This window comes from Ranitomeya imitator, chromosome 1, assembly GCF_032444005.1.
Source record: "Ranitomeya imitator isolate aRanImi1 chromosome 1, aRanImi1.pri, whole genome shotgun sequence".
Lineage (NCBI taxonomy): Eukaryota > Metazoa > Chordata > Amphibia > Anura > Dendrobatidae > Ranitomeya > Ranitomeya imitator.
Window position 1 is genome coordinate 753,122,680 of NC_091282.1, and position 15,348 is coordinate 753,138,027.

Genomic DNA, 15,348 nt, shown 5'->3' on the forward strand with positions numbered 1-15,348 from the left:
CAACAACTACTAAACGAGAGCCGGAAGATCGAAGCTCAGGAAAGGCAACCTGGGGAACACCTTGGAGTGGAACACACCATCTCTCTACACCCCATACCCAATTTGAAGGCCTAATGCAGAGTAGTTTCCAAGAACTACTAAACGAGAGCCGGAAGATCGAAGCTCAGGAAAGGCAACCTGGGGAACACCTTGGAGTGTAACACAACGTCTCTCTACACGACGGAAGGGCTGATTCTTAGGAAGGAAGGCTGTTGGAAATAAGCATTGCGCGTCCGAGGGTGATTATATTCTTATTAGGTATATACTCACCCTCGGACGCGCCCTGCTTCTTTATTTGGAATGAATGTTTATTTGCAATGTGGTGTTGACTTTCTCTATTATTTTGGTAATTAATGATTTTATTATTTTCATTATTTTGCATCTTCTCGGCAATAATATAAAGAAGACGCGACAGGACAACACTCGGTGGATGCCATATGTGTGTTTTCAATTTAAAAAAACTTTCAGTTAACTACTTGCAGGAGAAAGTAATTGTAGCTGGTGGCCATTTTTAGTACTGTACCAGATTAGAGTTGTGTGTTTGTTTTTAATGTTAAAATGTCTGCATTTGATATCTCACCAGTATTTTCTTTTTTATAAGCAAAATACTTATTTTTATATTTTCTGATGTTGGTTCCAGGGGTACACGGCCAGCAGTGCCCTGGTCAGTGTAGTAGTAGTTGAAAGAATGGACCGCAGACAGGCATCGAAGGCCTAAAATAATAACACATGGCTGTAGGCAATTTTAAATTGGTTCCAGGGGTACACGGGCAGCAGTGACCTGGTCAGTGTAGTAGTAGTTGAAAGAATGGACCGCAGACAGGCATCGAAGGCCTAACATAACAAACTTGGGCTGGCTGTAGGCACTTTTAAATTGGTTCCAGGGGTACACGGGCAGCAGTGACCTGGTCAGTGTAGTAGTAGTTGAAAGAATGGACCGCAGACAGGCATCGAAGGCCTAAAATAAAAAAATTGGGCTGGCTGTAGGCAATTTTAAATTGGTTCCAGGGGTACACGGGCAGCAGTGACCTGGTCAGTGTAGTAGTAGTTGAAAGAATGGACCGCAGACAGGCATCGAAGGCCTAAAATAAAAAAATTGGGCTGGCTGTAGGCAATTTTAAATTGGTTCCAGGGGTACACGGGCAGCAGTGGTGTGGTCAGTGGAGGCCTAGTGGAAGGAGTGACCGCAGACAGGCATCGAAGGCCTAAAATAATAACACATGGCTGTAGGCAATTTTAAATTGGTTCCAGGGGTACACGGGCAGCAGTGACCTGGTCAGTGTAGTAGTAGTTGAAAGAATGGACCGCAGACAGGCATCGAAGGCCTAAAATAAAAAAATTGGGCTGGCTGTAGGCAATTTTAAATTGGTTCCAGGGGTACACGGGCAGCAGTGACCTGGTCAGTGTAGTAGTAGTTGAAAGAATGGACCGCAGACAGGCATCGAAGGCCTAAAATAAAAAAATTGGGCTGGCTGTAGGCAATTTTAAATTGGTTCCAGGGGTACACGGGCAGCAGTGACCTGGTCAGTGTAGTAGTAGTTGAAAGAATGGACCGCAGACAGGCATCGAAGGCCTAAAATAAAAAAATTGGGCTGGCTGTAGGCAATTTTAAATTGGTTCCAGGGGTACACGGGCAGCAGTGACCTGGTCAGTGTAGTAGTAGTTGAAAGAATGGACCGCAGACAGGCATCGAAGGCCTAAAATAAAAAAATTGGGCTGGCTGTAGGCAATTTTAAATTGGTTCCAGGGGTACACGGGCAGCAGTGGTGTGGTCAGTGGAGGCCTAGTGGAAGGAGTGACCGCAGACAGGCATCGAAGGCCTAAAATAATAACACATGGCTGTAGGCACTTTTAAATTGGTTCCAGGGGTACACGGGCAGCAGTGGTCTGGTCAGTGGAAGTCTAGTGGAAGGAGTGACCGCAGACAGGCTTCGAAGGCCTAACATAACAAAATTGGGCTGGCTGTAGGCACTTTAAATTGGTTCCAGGGGTACATGGGCAGCAGTGTATGGTCAGTGGAAGTCTAGTGGAAGGAGTGACGGCAGACAGTCTTCGAAGGCCTAACATAACAAAATTGGGCTGACTGTAGGCACTTTTAAATTGGTTCCAGGGTAACACGGCCAGCAGTGGCCTGGTCAGTGTAGTAGTTGTAGAAAGAAGGGACCGCAGACAGGCTTCGAAGGCCTAACATAACAAAAATGTCAAAACAATGGTATTGTCAGTGCCAGGCATTGAAGGATGTCAGCGGCTAGACTACACATTGGTGAAGCTGTGAGAGATAATTTTGCTAGTGGTAGAGCACTGTTTGAGCTGGGGGGGGGAACTGTCTTGTGGCCGGCGGTACAGGCACAGGGCCCCTCATATTACAACGGTGTGTCTGACGTTGGGTGCGCACCACCACCGCCAGAGACACTTTATTGTACTATGAGGGACCCAGTGGCAGTGCCGTCGACCAAAAGCGGCCACACCCACCTCTTCAGACAAACAGCACTCTCAAGGGTCCAAGCGCAAAGTGGCGATAGCACGGCCCCGTGTGGGGAGTTTGGCCATTTCGTGAGGTGGAAACATGTCGTATGCTGGACAATCAGGTGAAGAAAATTACGAGATTGGAAAAGTCATTCAGAATAGTCCACAGGCAAGACCTTTTCATAGGAAAGCTAGGTGTCAGCCGGGCAGGGTGGGGCAAAAGATTTTGAAATCCAGTTGTGGTTCATTTTAATGAAGGTTAGATCATCTACATTTTGGGTAGCCAGACGAGTCCTTTTTTCTGTTAGTATTGAACCTGCAGCACTGAATACTCTTTCTGATAGGACACTAGCTGCCGGGCAAGCAAGCTCCTGCAATGCATATTCTGCCAATTCTGGCCAGGTGTCTAATTTGGATGCCCAGTAATCAAATGGGAATGACGGTTGAGGGAGAACGTCGATAAGGGATGAAAAATAGTTTGTAACCATACTGGACAAATGTTGTCTCCTGTCACTTTGAATTGATGCTGCAGTACCTGTCCTGTCTGCGGTCATAGAAAAATCACTCCACAACCTGGTCAGAAAACCCCTCTGTCCAACGCCACTTCTGATTTCTGCCCCTCTAACACCTCTGGTCTGCTGGCCCCTGGAGCTCGTGTGAGAACGATCACGGGCGCTGTGTGCAGGGAATGCCAGAAGCAAACGGTCAACAAGAGTTGATTGTTTTGTTGCTAATATTAGTTCCAAGTTCTCATGTGGCATAATATTTTGCAATTTGCCTTTATAGCGAGGATCAAGGAGGCAGGCCAACCAGTAATCGTCATCGTTCATCATTTTTGTAATGCGTGTGTCCCTTTTGAGGATACGCAAGGCATAATCCGCCATGTGGGCCAAAGTTCCCGTTGTCAAATCTGCGGTTGTGCTTGGTTGAGGGGCAGTTGCAGGCAAATCTACGTCACTTGTGTCCCTCAAAAAACCAGAACCCGGCCTTGCCACGCCACCAATTTCCCGTGCCCCCGGGAAAGCTTCCTCATTAAAAATATACTCATCCCCATCATCCTCCTCATCCTCCACCTCCTCTTCGCCCGGTACCTCGTCATGTACACTGCCCTGACCAGACAATCGCTGACTGTCATCAAGGCTTTCCTCTTCCTCTGGTGCAGACGCCTGATCCTTTATGTGCGTCAAACTTTGCATCAGCAGACGCATTAGGGGGATGCTCATGCTTATTATGGCGTTGTCTGCACTAACCAGCCGTGTGCATTCCTCAAAACACTGAAGGACTTGACACATGTCTTGAATCTTCGACCACTGCACACCTGACAACTCCATGTCTGCCATCCTACTGCCTGCCCGTGTATGTGTATCCTCCCACAAAAACATAACAGCCCGCCTCTGTTCGCACAGTCTCTGAAGCATGTGCAGTGTTGAGTTCCACCTTGTTGCAACGTCTATGATTAGGCGATGCTGGGGAAGGTTCAAAGAACGCTGATAGGTCTGCATACGGCTGGAGTGTACAGGCGAACGGCGGATATGTGCGCAAAGTCCACGCACTTTGAGGAGCAGGTCGGATAACCCCGGATAACTTTTCAGGAAGCACTGCACCACCAGGTTTAAGGTGTGAGCCAGGCAAGGAATGTGTTTCAGTTGGGAAAGGGAGATGGCAGCCATGAAATTCCTTCCGTTATCACTCACTACCTTGCCTGCCTCAAGATCTACAGTGCCCAGCCACGACTGCGTTTCTTGCTGCAAGAACTCGGACAGAACTTCCGCGGTGTGTCTATTGTCGCCCAAACACTTCATAGCCAATACAGCCTGCTGACGTATGCCAGTAGCTGCCCCATAATGGGAGACCTGGTGTGCAACAGTGGCAGGTGCGGATGGAGTGTTTGTGCGACTGCGGTCTGTGGACGAGCTCTTGCTTCTGCAGGAGGACGAGGAGGAGGAGGAGGAGGGGGTGCGAACGGCTACAGACAACTGTTTACTAGACCGTGGGCTAGGCAGAACTGTCCCAAACTTGCTGTCCCCTGTGGACCCTGAATCCACCACATTTACCCAGTGTGCCGTGATGGACACGTAACGTCCCTGGCCATGCCTACTGGTCCATGCATCTGTTGTCAGGTGCACCTTTGTGCTCACAGATTGCCTGAGTGCATGGACGATGCGCTCTTTAACATGCTGGTGGAGGGCTGGGATGGCTTTTCTGGAAAAAAAGTGTCGACTGGGTAGCTCGTAGCGTGGTACAGCGTAGTCCATCAGGTCTTTGAAAGCTTCGCTTTCAACTAACCGGTAGGGCATCATCTCTAACGAGATTAGTCTAGCTATGTGGGCGTTCAAACCCTGTGTACGCGGATGCGAGGCTAAGTATTTCCTTTTTCTAACCATAGTCTCATGTAGGGTGAGCTGGACTGGAGAGCTGGAGATCGTGGAACTAGCGGGGGTGCCGGTGGACATGGCAGACTGAGAGACGGTGGGAGATGGTATTGTTGCCGCCGGTGCCCTAGATGCAGTGTTTCCTACTACGAAACTGGTGATTCCCTGACCCTGACTGCTTTGGCCTGGCAAAGATACCTGCACAGATACAGCAGGTGGTGCGCTAAATGGTGGTCCTACACTGCCGGAAGGGATGTTGCGTTGATGACTAGCTTCATTGGCCGAGGGTGCAACAACCTTAAGGGACGTTTGGTAGTTAGTCCAAGCTTTCAAATGCATGGTGGTTAAATGTCTATGCATGCAACTAGTATTGAGACTTTTCAGATTCTGACCTCTGCTTAAGGAAGTAGAACATTTTTGACAGATGACTTTGCGCTGATCAATTGGATGTTGTTTAAAAAAATGCCAGACTGCACTCTTTCTAGCATCGGATACCTTTTCAGGCATTGCAGACTGAGCTTTAACCGGATGGCCACGCTGTCCTCCACCAGGTTTTGGCTTTGCCACGCGTTTTGGGCAAGATACGGGCCCGGCAGATGGAACCTGTGGCGATGTTGATGCCTGCTGCGGCCCCTCCTCCTCCTCTGCTTCAGAACTGCTGCCGCCTGCACCCTGTTCCCCCAATGGCTGCCAATCGGGGTCAAGAACTGGGTCATCTAATAACTCTTCTTGTACCTCCTGCGCAACTTCGTCTGTGTCACCGTGTCGTTCGGTGGTATAGCGTTCGTGATGGGGCAACATAGTCTCATCAGGGTCTGATTCTTGATCAGCACCCTGCGAGGGCAATGTTGTGGTCTGAGTCAAAGGACCAGCATAGTAGTCTGGCTGTGGCTGTGCGTCAGTGCACTCCATGTCAGATTCAATTTGTAATGGGCATGGACTGTTAACTGCTTCACTTTCTAAGCCAGGGACGGTATGTGTAAAGAGCTCCATGGAGTAACCCGTTGTGTCGCCTGCTGCATTCTTCTCTGTTGTTGTTTTTGCTGAAGAGGACAAGGAAGTGACTTGTCCCTGACCGTGAACATCCACTAACGACGCGCTGCTTTTACTTTTACCAGTTTCACGAGATGAGGCAAAAGAGCTAGAGGCTGAGTCAGCAAGATAAGCCAAAACTTGCTCTTGCTGCTCCGGCTTTAAAAGCGGTTTTCCTAATCCCAGAAAAGGGAGCGTTCGAGGCCTTGTGTAGCCGGACGACGAACCTGGCTCCACAGCTCCAGACTTAGGTGCAATATTTTTTCCCCCACGACCACCTGATGCTCCACCACTACCACTACCCTCATTACCAGCTGACAATGAACGCCCCCGGCCACGACCTCTTCCACTAGACTTCCTCATTGTTTTAAAAACGTAACCAAACTAACGTTATTTGTTGCAGTCACACAACTTACACGGTGAGCTATAACTTCTGTATGATTTAGCTACCCCTTTACAGGTTGGTGAGACCACAGCGAAAATCAGGCCCAATGTTACACACTCTTTTTTTGGTGGCTGCAAATTAGAGAGATGCCCCACACGCAGGACTGTCACTGAAGCACAAATGTTAATATTAATGTCACACTATTATTTTTTTTTTATTTTTATTTTTTTCAGGAACACTTTAGAAACCCCCCAAAAAAAAAAAAATAGATTTTTGCAGGGAGAATTTAGAAAACAAATGTAACAAACTATATGCTTTCTATGGGCCACTGAGTGAGAGATGACGCACACAGGAATCAGGAGTGGCACACAAGCCCAGAGGCCAATATTTTTCTACCAATGATTGATGGAGTTATTTTCTCTGGTAGATTTTGGAACCCAAATCAAGGAAAAAAAATGTAGGCTTTCTATGGACCACAATTGGAGAGAGAGAGAGAGAGAGATGGCACACCCAGGAGTCAAGACTGGCACACAAGCAGAAAGGCCAATATTAATCTCCCACTGTTTTTTTTGGTTGTTTTTTTTTTTTTTTTTTTCAGGGAGACTTTAGAAAAAAAAATAATAAAAAAAATATGATTTTATCAGGAAGAATTTAGAAACCAAATAAAATAAAATGATTTTTTCAGGGAGAATTTAGAAAACAAATAAAACCAAAAATAGGCGTTCTATGGCCCACTGACTGAGAGATGACGCACCCAGGAGTCAAGACTGGCACACAAGCAGAAAGGCCAATATTAATCTCCCACTGTTTTTTTTGGTTGTTTTTTTTTTTTTTTTTTTCAGGGAGACTTTAGAAAAAAAAATAATAAAAAAAATATGATTTTATCAGGAAGAATTTAGAAACCAAATAAAATAAAATGATTTTTTCAGGGAGAATTTAGAAAACAAATAAAACCAAAAATAGGCGTTCTATGGCCCACTGACTGAGAGATGACGCACCCAGGAGTCAAGACTGGCACACAAGCAGAAAGGCCAATATTAATCTCCCACTGTTTTTTTTGGTTGTTTTTTTTTTTTTTTTTTTCAGGGAGACTTTAGAAAAAAAAATAATAAAAAAAATATGATTTTATCAGGAAGAATTTAGAAACCAAATAAAATAAAATGATTTTTTCAGGGAGAATTTAGAAAACAAATAAAACCAAAAATAGGCGTTCTATGGCCCACTGACTGAGAGATGACGCACCCAGGAGTCAAGACTGGCACACAAGCAGAAAGGCCAATATTAATCTCCCACTGTTTTTTTTGGTTGTTTTTTTTTTTTTTTTTTCAGGGAGACTTTAGAAAAAAAAATAATAAAAAAAATATGATTTTATCAGGAAGAATTTAGAAACCAAATAAAATAAAATGATTTTTTCAGGGAGAATTTATAAAACAAATAAAACCAAAAATAGGCGTTCTATGGCCCACTGACTGAGAGATGACGCACCCAGGAGTCAAGACTGGCACACAAGCAGAAAGGCCAATATTAATCTCCCACTGTTTTTTTTTTTTTTTTTCAGGGAGACTTTAGAAAAAAAAATAATAAAAAAAATATGATTTTATCAGGAAGAATTTAGAAACCAAATAAAATAAAATAATTTTTTCAGGGAGAATTTAGAAAACAAATAAAACCAAAAATAGGCGTTCTATGGCCCACTGACTGAGAGATGACGCACACAGGAGTCAGGAGTGGCACACAAACCCAGAGGCCAATATTTTTCTACCAATGATTGATGTAGTTATTTTCTCTGGTAGATTTTAGAACCCAAATCAAGGAAAAAAAATATAGGCTTTCTATGGACCACAATTGGAGAGAGAGAGAGAGAGAGAGAGAGAGAGAGAGAGAGAGAGAGAGAGATGGCACACCCAGGAGTCAAGACTGGCACACAAGCAGAAAGGCCAATATTAATCTCCCACTGTTTTTTTGGTTGTTTTTTTTTTTTTTTTTTTCAGGGAGACTTTAGAAAAAAAAATAATAAAAAAAATATGATTTTATCAGGAAGAATTTAGAAACCAAATAAAATAAAATGATTTTTTCAGGGAGAATTTAGAAAACAAATAAAACCAAAAATAGGCGTTCTATGGCCCACTGACTGAGAGATGACGCACCCAGGAGTCAAGACTGGCACACAAGCAGAAAGGCCAATATTAATCTCCCACTGTTTTTTTTGGTTGTTTTTTTTTTTTTTTTTTTCAGGGAGACTTTAGAAAAAAAAATAATAAAAAAAATATGATTTTATCAGGAAGAATTTAGAAACCAAATAAAATAAAATGATTTTTTCAGGGAGAATTTAGAAAACAAATAAAACCAAAAATAGGCGTTCTATGGCCCACTGACTGAGAGATGACGCACCCAGGAGTCAAGACTGGCACACAAGCAGAAAGGCCAATATTAATCTCCCACTGTTTTTTTTGGTTGTTTTTTTTTTTTTTTTTTTCAGGGAGACTTTAGAAAAAAAAATAATAAAAAAAATATGATTTTATCAGGAAGAATTTAGAAACCAAATAAAATAAAATGATTTTTTCAGGGAGAATTTAGAAAACAAATAAAACCAAAAATAGGCGTTCTATGGCCCACTGACTGAGAGATGACGCACCCAGGAGTCAAGACTGGCACACAAGCAGAAAGGCCAATATTAATCTCCCACTGTTTTTTTTGGTTGTTTTTTTTTTTTTTTTTTCAGGGAGACTTTAGAAAAAAAAATAATAAAAAAAATATGATTTTATCAGGAAGAATTTAGAAACCAAATAAAATAAAATGATTTTTTCAGGGAGAATTTATAAAACAAATAAAACCAAAAATAGGCGTTCTATGGCCCACTGACTGAGAGATGACGCACCCAGGAGTCAAGACTGGCACACAAGCAGAAAGGCCAATATTAATCTCCCACTGTTTTTTTTTTTTTTTTTCAGGGAGACTTTAGAAAAAAAAATAATAAAAAAAATATGATTTTATCAGGAAGAATTTAGAAACCAAATAAAATAAAATAATTTTTTCAGGGAGAATTTAGAAAACAAATAAAACCAAAAATAGGCGTTCTATGGCCCACTGACTGAGAGATGACGCACACAGGAGTCAGGAGTGGCACACAAACCCAGAGGCCAATATTTTTCTACCAATGATTGATGTAGTTATTTTCTCTGGTAGATTTTAGAACCCAAATCAAGGAAAAAAAATATAGGCTTTCTATGGACCACAATTGGAGAGAGAGAGAGAGAGAGAGAGAGAGAGAGAGAGAGAGAGAGAGAGAGATGGCACACCCAGGAGTCAAGACTGGCACACAAGCAGAAAGGCCAATATTAATCTCCCACTGTTTTTTTGGTTGTTTTTTTTTTTTTTTTTTTTCAGGGAGACTTTAGAAATAAAAATAATAAAAAAAATATGATTTTATCAGGAAGAATTTAGAAACCAAATAAAATAAAATGATTTTTTCAGGGAGAATTTAGAAAACAAATAAAACCAAAAATATGCGTTCTATGGCCCACTGACTGAGAGAGAGAGAGAGATGGAACGCTTAGTACTGGCACACAAGCCCAAAGGGCAATATTAATCTCCCTTTTTTTTTCCAGGGAGAATTTCTGAAACCCAAAAAAAAAATAAAATAGGCTTTCTATGGCCCACTATTTGTGAGAGAGATGGGACGCTCAGGACTGGCACAGATGGCACGCTCAGGACTGGCACAGAAGCCCAGAGGCCAATATTAATCTCCCTTTTTTTCTGGGAGAATTTATAAAACCAAAAAAATATTTAAATAGGCTTTCTATGGCCCACTATTTGTGAGAGAGATGGCACGCTCAGGACTGGCACAGATGGCACGCTCACAACTGGCACAGAAGCCCAGAGGCCAATATTAATCTCCCTTTTTTTCTGGGAGAATTTATAAAACCAAAAAAATATTTAAATAGGCTTTCTATGGCCCACTATTTGTGAGAGAGATGGCACGCTCAGGACTGGCACAGATGGCACGCTCACAACTGGCACACAAGCCCAGAGGCCAATATTAATCTCCCTTTTTTCAGGGAAAATTTATAAAACCAAAAAAAAAATTAAATAGGCTTTCTATGGCCCACTATTTGTGAGAGAGATGGCACGCTCAGGACTGGCACAGATGGCACGCTCACAACTGGCACACAAGCCCAGAGGCCAATATTAATCTCCCTTTTTTCAGGGAAAATTTATAAAACCAAAAAAAAAATTAAATAGGCTTTCTATGGCCCACTATTTGTGAGAGAGATGGGACGCTCAGGACTGGCACAGATGGCACGCTCAGGACTGGCACAGAAGCCCAGAGGCCAATATTAATCTCCCTTTTTTTCAGGGAGAATTTATAAAACCCAAAAAAAAATAAAATAGGCTTTCTATGGCCCACTATTTGTGAGAGAGATGGCACACTCAGGACTGGCACACAAGCCCAAAGGCCAATATTAATCTCCCACTGTATTTTTATCAGGGAGAATTTATACACCCCACAAAAAAAAATACAGAAAAATGAAAAGGCTTTCTATGGCCCACTATGTGAGAGAGATGGCACACACAGGGATGGCACTCTAGCAGAAATGCCAAATTGCCAATCTTAATCTCCCACCAAAAAAAAAAAAAAAAAAAAAACAGGGAATGTCCTACAATTACTATCTCCCTGCCTGCAGTAATCTCAGCCAGGTATGGCAGGCAGCTACTATCTCCCTGCCTGCAGTAATCTCAGCCAGGTATGGCAGGCAGCAATAAGGAGTGGACTGATGCACAAATGAAATAAAAAGTGTGGACAAACAAAAAAGATAGCTGTGCAGAAAGGAAGGAACAAGAGGATTTGTGCTTTGAAAAAAGCAGTTGGTTTGCACAGCGGCGTACACACAGCAATGCAGCTATCAGGGAGCCTTCTAGGGCAGCCCAATGAGCTACAGCGCTGAGGGGAAAAAAAAAAAAAAAAAAAATTCCACTGTCCCTGCACACCGAGGGTGGTGTTGGACAGTGCAAATCGCTGCAGCACAAGCGGTTTTGTGGTTAATGGACCCTGCCTAACGCTATCCCTGCTTCTGACAAAGCGGCAGCAACCTCTCCCTAAGCTCAGATCAGCAGCAGTAAGATGGCGGTCGGCGGGAACGCCTCTTTATAGCCCCTGTGACGTCGCAGACAGCAAGCCAATCACTGCAATGCCCTTCTCTAAGATGGTGGGGACCAGGACCTATGTCATCACGCTGCCCACACTCTGCGTTTACCTTCATTGGCTGAGAAATGGCGCTTTTCGCGTCATTGAAACGCGACTTTGGCGCGAAAGTCGCGTACCGCATGGCCGACCCCGCACAGGGGTCGGATCGGGTTTCATGAAACCCCGACTTAGCCAAAAGTCGGCGACTTTTGAAAATGTTCGACCCGTTTCGCTCAACCCTAGTCAAAACCATCCATTCTTCTTAATGAAGCTTGTCAAGCGTAATTTACCTTATAATAATTGGAAGGCATTTGAAATTGGGGGTCATTTGGCTAAAGTTGTGGGGGGTAGGGCTGGTTCAAGTAATTAGTGGGCCCAGGAAATCTGGACCACGTCACGGCAGTGGAGCAGGGAGAGGTAAGTATTTCAACTTTGCAAGTGCTGTGAACCTGAGCAAGCAGGGGGGGCCCACTCGTTGGCATTGGCACTGGCACAGGGCCCCTCAAAGTACAGCGGTGTGTTTGCACGGCGGGGGCGCCTCCCACCGGCAGCAACACTTTTGCGTACTATGAGAGGCCCTGTGCCAGTGACGTCGCCAACTAGTATTCCTCCCCCCACCTGATGAAGGAACCTGCACTTTCATCTGCACCTTCCTCTTTGTCCCCGTGTAAGGTGGTATGGTATGCGGGAAGAGCAACCTGACTTTCAGCAGGGTCACAATGTTGTTGTGTAGCGTGCACGGGGAATGTTGCGTTATGGGTCAATGTACCAGCAGACTCATCTATCACTGGCTGGGCAATGGGCACGATGAAGTGGAAACACAGATATAGGCCCAAAGAAGAAAGTGGGCTAAATGCAGTTCAAAATTGGTAACACAGGAATAACCAGGGGGCATTGCAGTGGAGGACAACTGGAATGAGAGGCTGACACAGAGAGTAGGGCCAAATCAGTAAGTAGTCGAAATGCAGTTCAAAATTGGCAACCGTAGTAAACAGGCGGCACAGCTTTGTTCAGTGGAGGAGAACAGCAAGGAGTGGCAGACACCGATAGTAGGCCCCAAACCAACTAGTACGCCAAATGCAGTTGTTCCATTTAACCACAATTTAATGAGAGCCTGAAGATAGAAGCTCAGGAAAGGCAACCTGGGGAACACCTTGGAGTGTAACACACCATCTCTCTCCACCCCATACCCATTTTGTATGGCCTAATGCAGTGTACTTTTCTACAACTACTAAACGAGAGTCGGAAGACCGAAGCAATGGCAAGGAAACCTGGGGAACACCTTAGAGTGTAACACACCCTCTCTCTACACCCCATACCCAATTTGAAGGCCTAATGCAGTGTAGTTTCCAAGAACTACTAAACGAGAGCCGGAAGATCGAAGCTCAGGAAAGGCAACCTGGGGAACACCTTGGAGTGTAACACACCCTCTCGCTACACCCCATACCCAATTTGAAGGCCTAATGCAGCGTAGTTTCCAACAACTACTAAACGAGAGCCGGAAGATCGAAGCTCAGGAAAGGCAACCTGGGGAACACCTTGGAGTGGAACACACCATCTCTCTACACCCCATACCCAATTTGAAGGCCTAATGCAGAGTAGTTTCCAAGAACTACTAAACGAGAGCCGGAAGATCGAAGCTCAGGAAAGGCAACCTGGGGAACACCTTGGAGTGTAACACAACGTCTCTCTACACGACGGAAGGGCTGATTCTTAGGAAGGAAGGCTGTTGGAAATAAGCATTGCGCGTCCGAGGGTGATTATATTCTTATTAGGTATATACTCACCCTCGGACGCGCCCTGCTTCTTTATTTGGAATGAATGTTTATTTGCAATGTGGTGTTGACTTTCTCTATTATTTTGGTAATTAATGATTTTATTATTTTCATTATTTTGCATCTTCTCGGCAATAATATAAAGAAGACGCGACAGGACAACACTCGGTGGATGCCATATGTGTGTTTTCAATTTAAAAAAACTTTCAGTTAACTACTTGCAGGAGAAAGTAATTGTAGCTGGTGGCCATTTTTAGTACTGTACCAGATTAGAGTTGTGTGTTTGTTTTTAATGTTAAAATGTCTGCATTTGATATCTCACCAGTATTTTCTTTTTTATAAGCAAAATACTTATTTTTATATTTTCTGATGTTGGTTCCAGGGGTACACGGCCAGCAGTGCCCTGGTCAGTGTAGTAGTAGTTGAAAGAATGGACCGCAGACAGGCATCGAAGGCCTAAAATAATAACACATGGCTGTAGGCAATTTTAAATTGGTTCCAGGGGTACACGGACAGCAGTGGTGTGGTCAGTGGAGGCCTAGTGGAAGGAGTGACCGCAGACAGGCATCGAAGGCCTAAAATAATAACACATGGCTGTAGGCAATTTTAAATTGGTTCCAGGGGTACACGGGCAGCAGTGACCTGGTCAGTGTAGTAGTAGTTGAAAGAATGGACCGCAGACAGGCATCGAAGGCCTAAAATAAAAAAATTGGGCTGGCTGTAGGCAATTTTAAATTGGTTCCAGGGGTACACGGGCAGCAGTGACCTGGTCAGTGTAGTAGTAGTTGAAAGAATGGACCGCAGACAGGCATCGAAGGCCTAAAATAAAAAAATTGGGCTGGCTGTAGGCAATTTTAAATTGGTTCCAGGGGTACACGGGCAGCAGTGACCTGGTCAGTGTAGTAGTAGTTGAAAGAATGGACCGCAGACAGGCATCGAAGGCCTAAAATAAAAAAATTGGGCTGGCTGTAGGCAATTTTAAATTGGTTCCAGGGGTACACGGGCAGCAGTGACCTGGTCAGTGTAGTAGTAGTTGAAAGAATGGACCGCAGACAGGCATCGAAGGCCTAACATAACAAACTTGGGCTGGCTGTAGGCACTTTTAAATTGGTTCCAGGGGTACACGGGCAGCAGTGGTCTGGTCAGTGGAAGTCTAGTGGAAGGAGTGACCGCAGACAGGCATCGAAGGCCTAAAATAATAACACATGGCTGTAGGCAATTTTAAATTGGTTCCAGGGGTACACGGACAGCAGTGGTGTGGTCAGTGGAGGCCTAGTGGAAGGAGTGACCGCAGACAGGCATCGAAGGCCTAAAATAATAACACATGGCTGTAGGCAATTTTAAATTGGTTCCAGGGGTACACGGGCAGCAGTGACCTGGTCAGTGTAGTAGTAGTTGAAAGAATGGACCGCAGACAGGCATCGAAGGCCTAAAATAAAAAAATTGGGCTGGCTGTAGGCAATTTTAAATTGGTTCCAGGGGTACACGGGCAGCAGTGACCTGGTCAGTGTAGTAGTAGTTGAAAGAATGGACCGCAGACAGGCATCGAAGGCCTAAAATAAAAAAATTGGGCTGGCTGTAGGCAATTTTAAATTGGTTCCAGGGGTACACGGGCAGCAGTGACCTGGTCAGTGTAGTAGTAGTTGAAAGAATGGACCGCAGACAGGCATCGAAGGCCTAAAATAAAAAAATTGGGCTGGCTGTAGGCAATTTTAAATTGGTTCCAGGGGTACACGGGCAGCAGTGACCTGGTCAGTGTAGTAGTAGTTGAAAGAATGGACCGCAGACAGGCATCGAAGGCCTAAAATAAAAAAATTGGGCTGGCTGTAGGCAATTTTAAATTGGTTCCAGGGGTACACGGGCAGCAGTGGTGTGGTCAGTGGAGGCCTAGTGGAAGGAGTGACCGCAGACAGGCATCGAAGGCCTAAAATAATAACACATGGCTGTAGGCACTTTTAAATTGGTTCCAGGGGTACACGGGCAGCAGTGGTCTGGTCAGTGGAAGTCTAGTGGAAGGAGTGACCGCAGACAGGCTTCGAAGGCCTAACATAACAAAATTGGGCTGGCTGTAGGCACTTTAAATTGGTTCCAGGG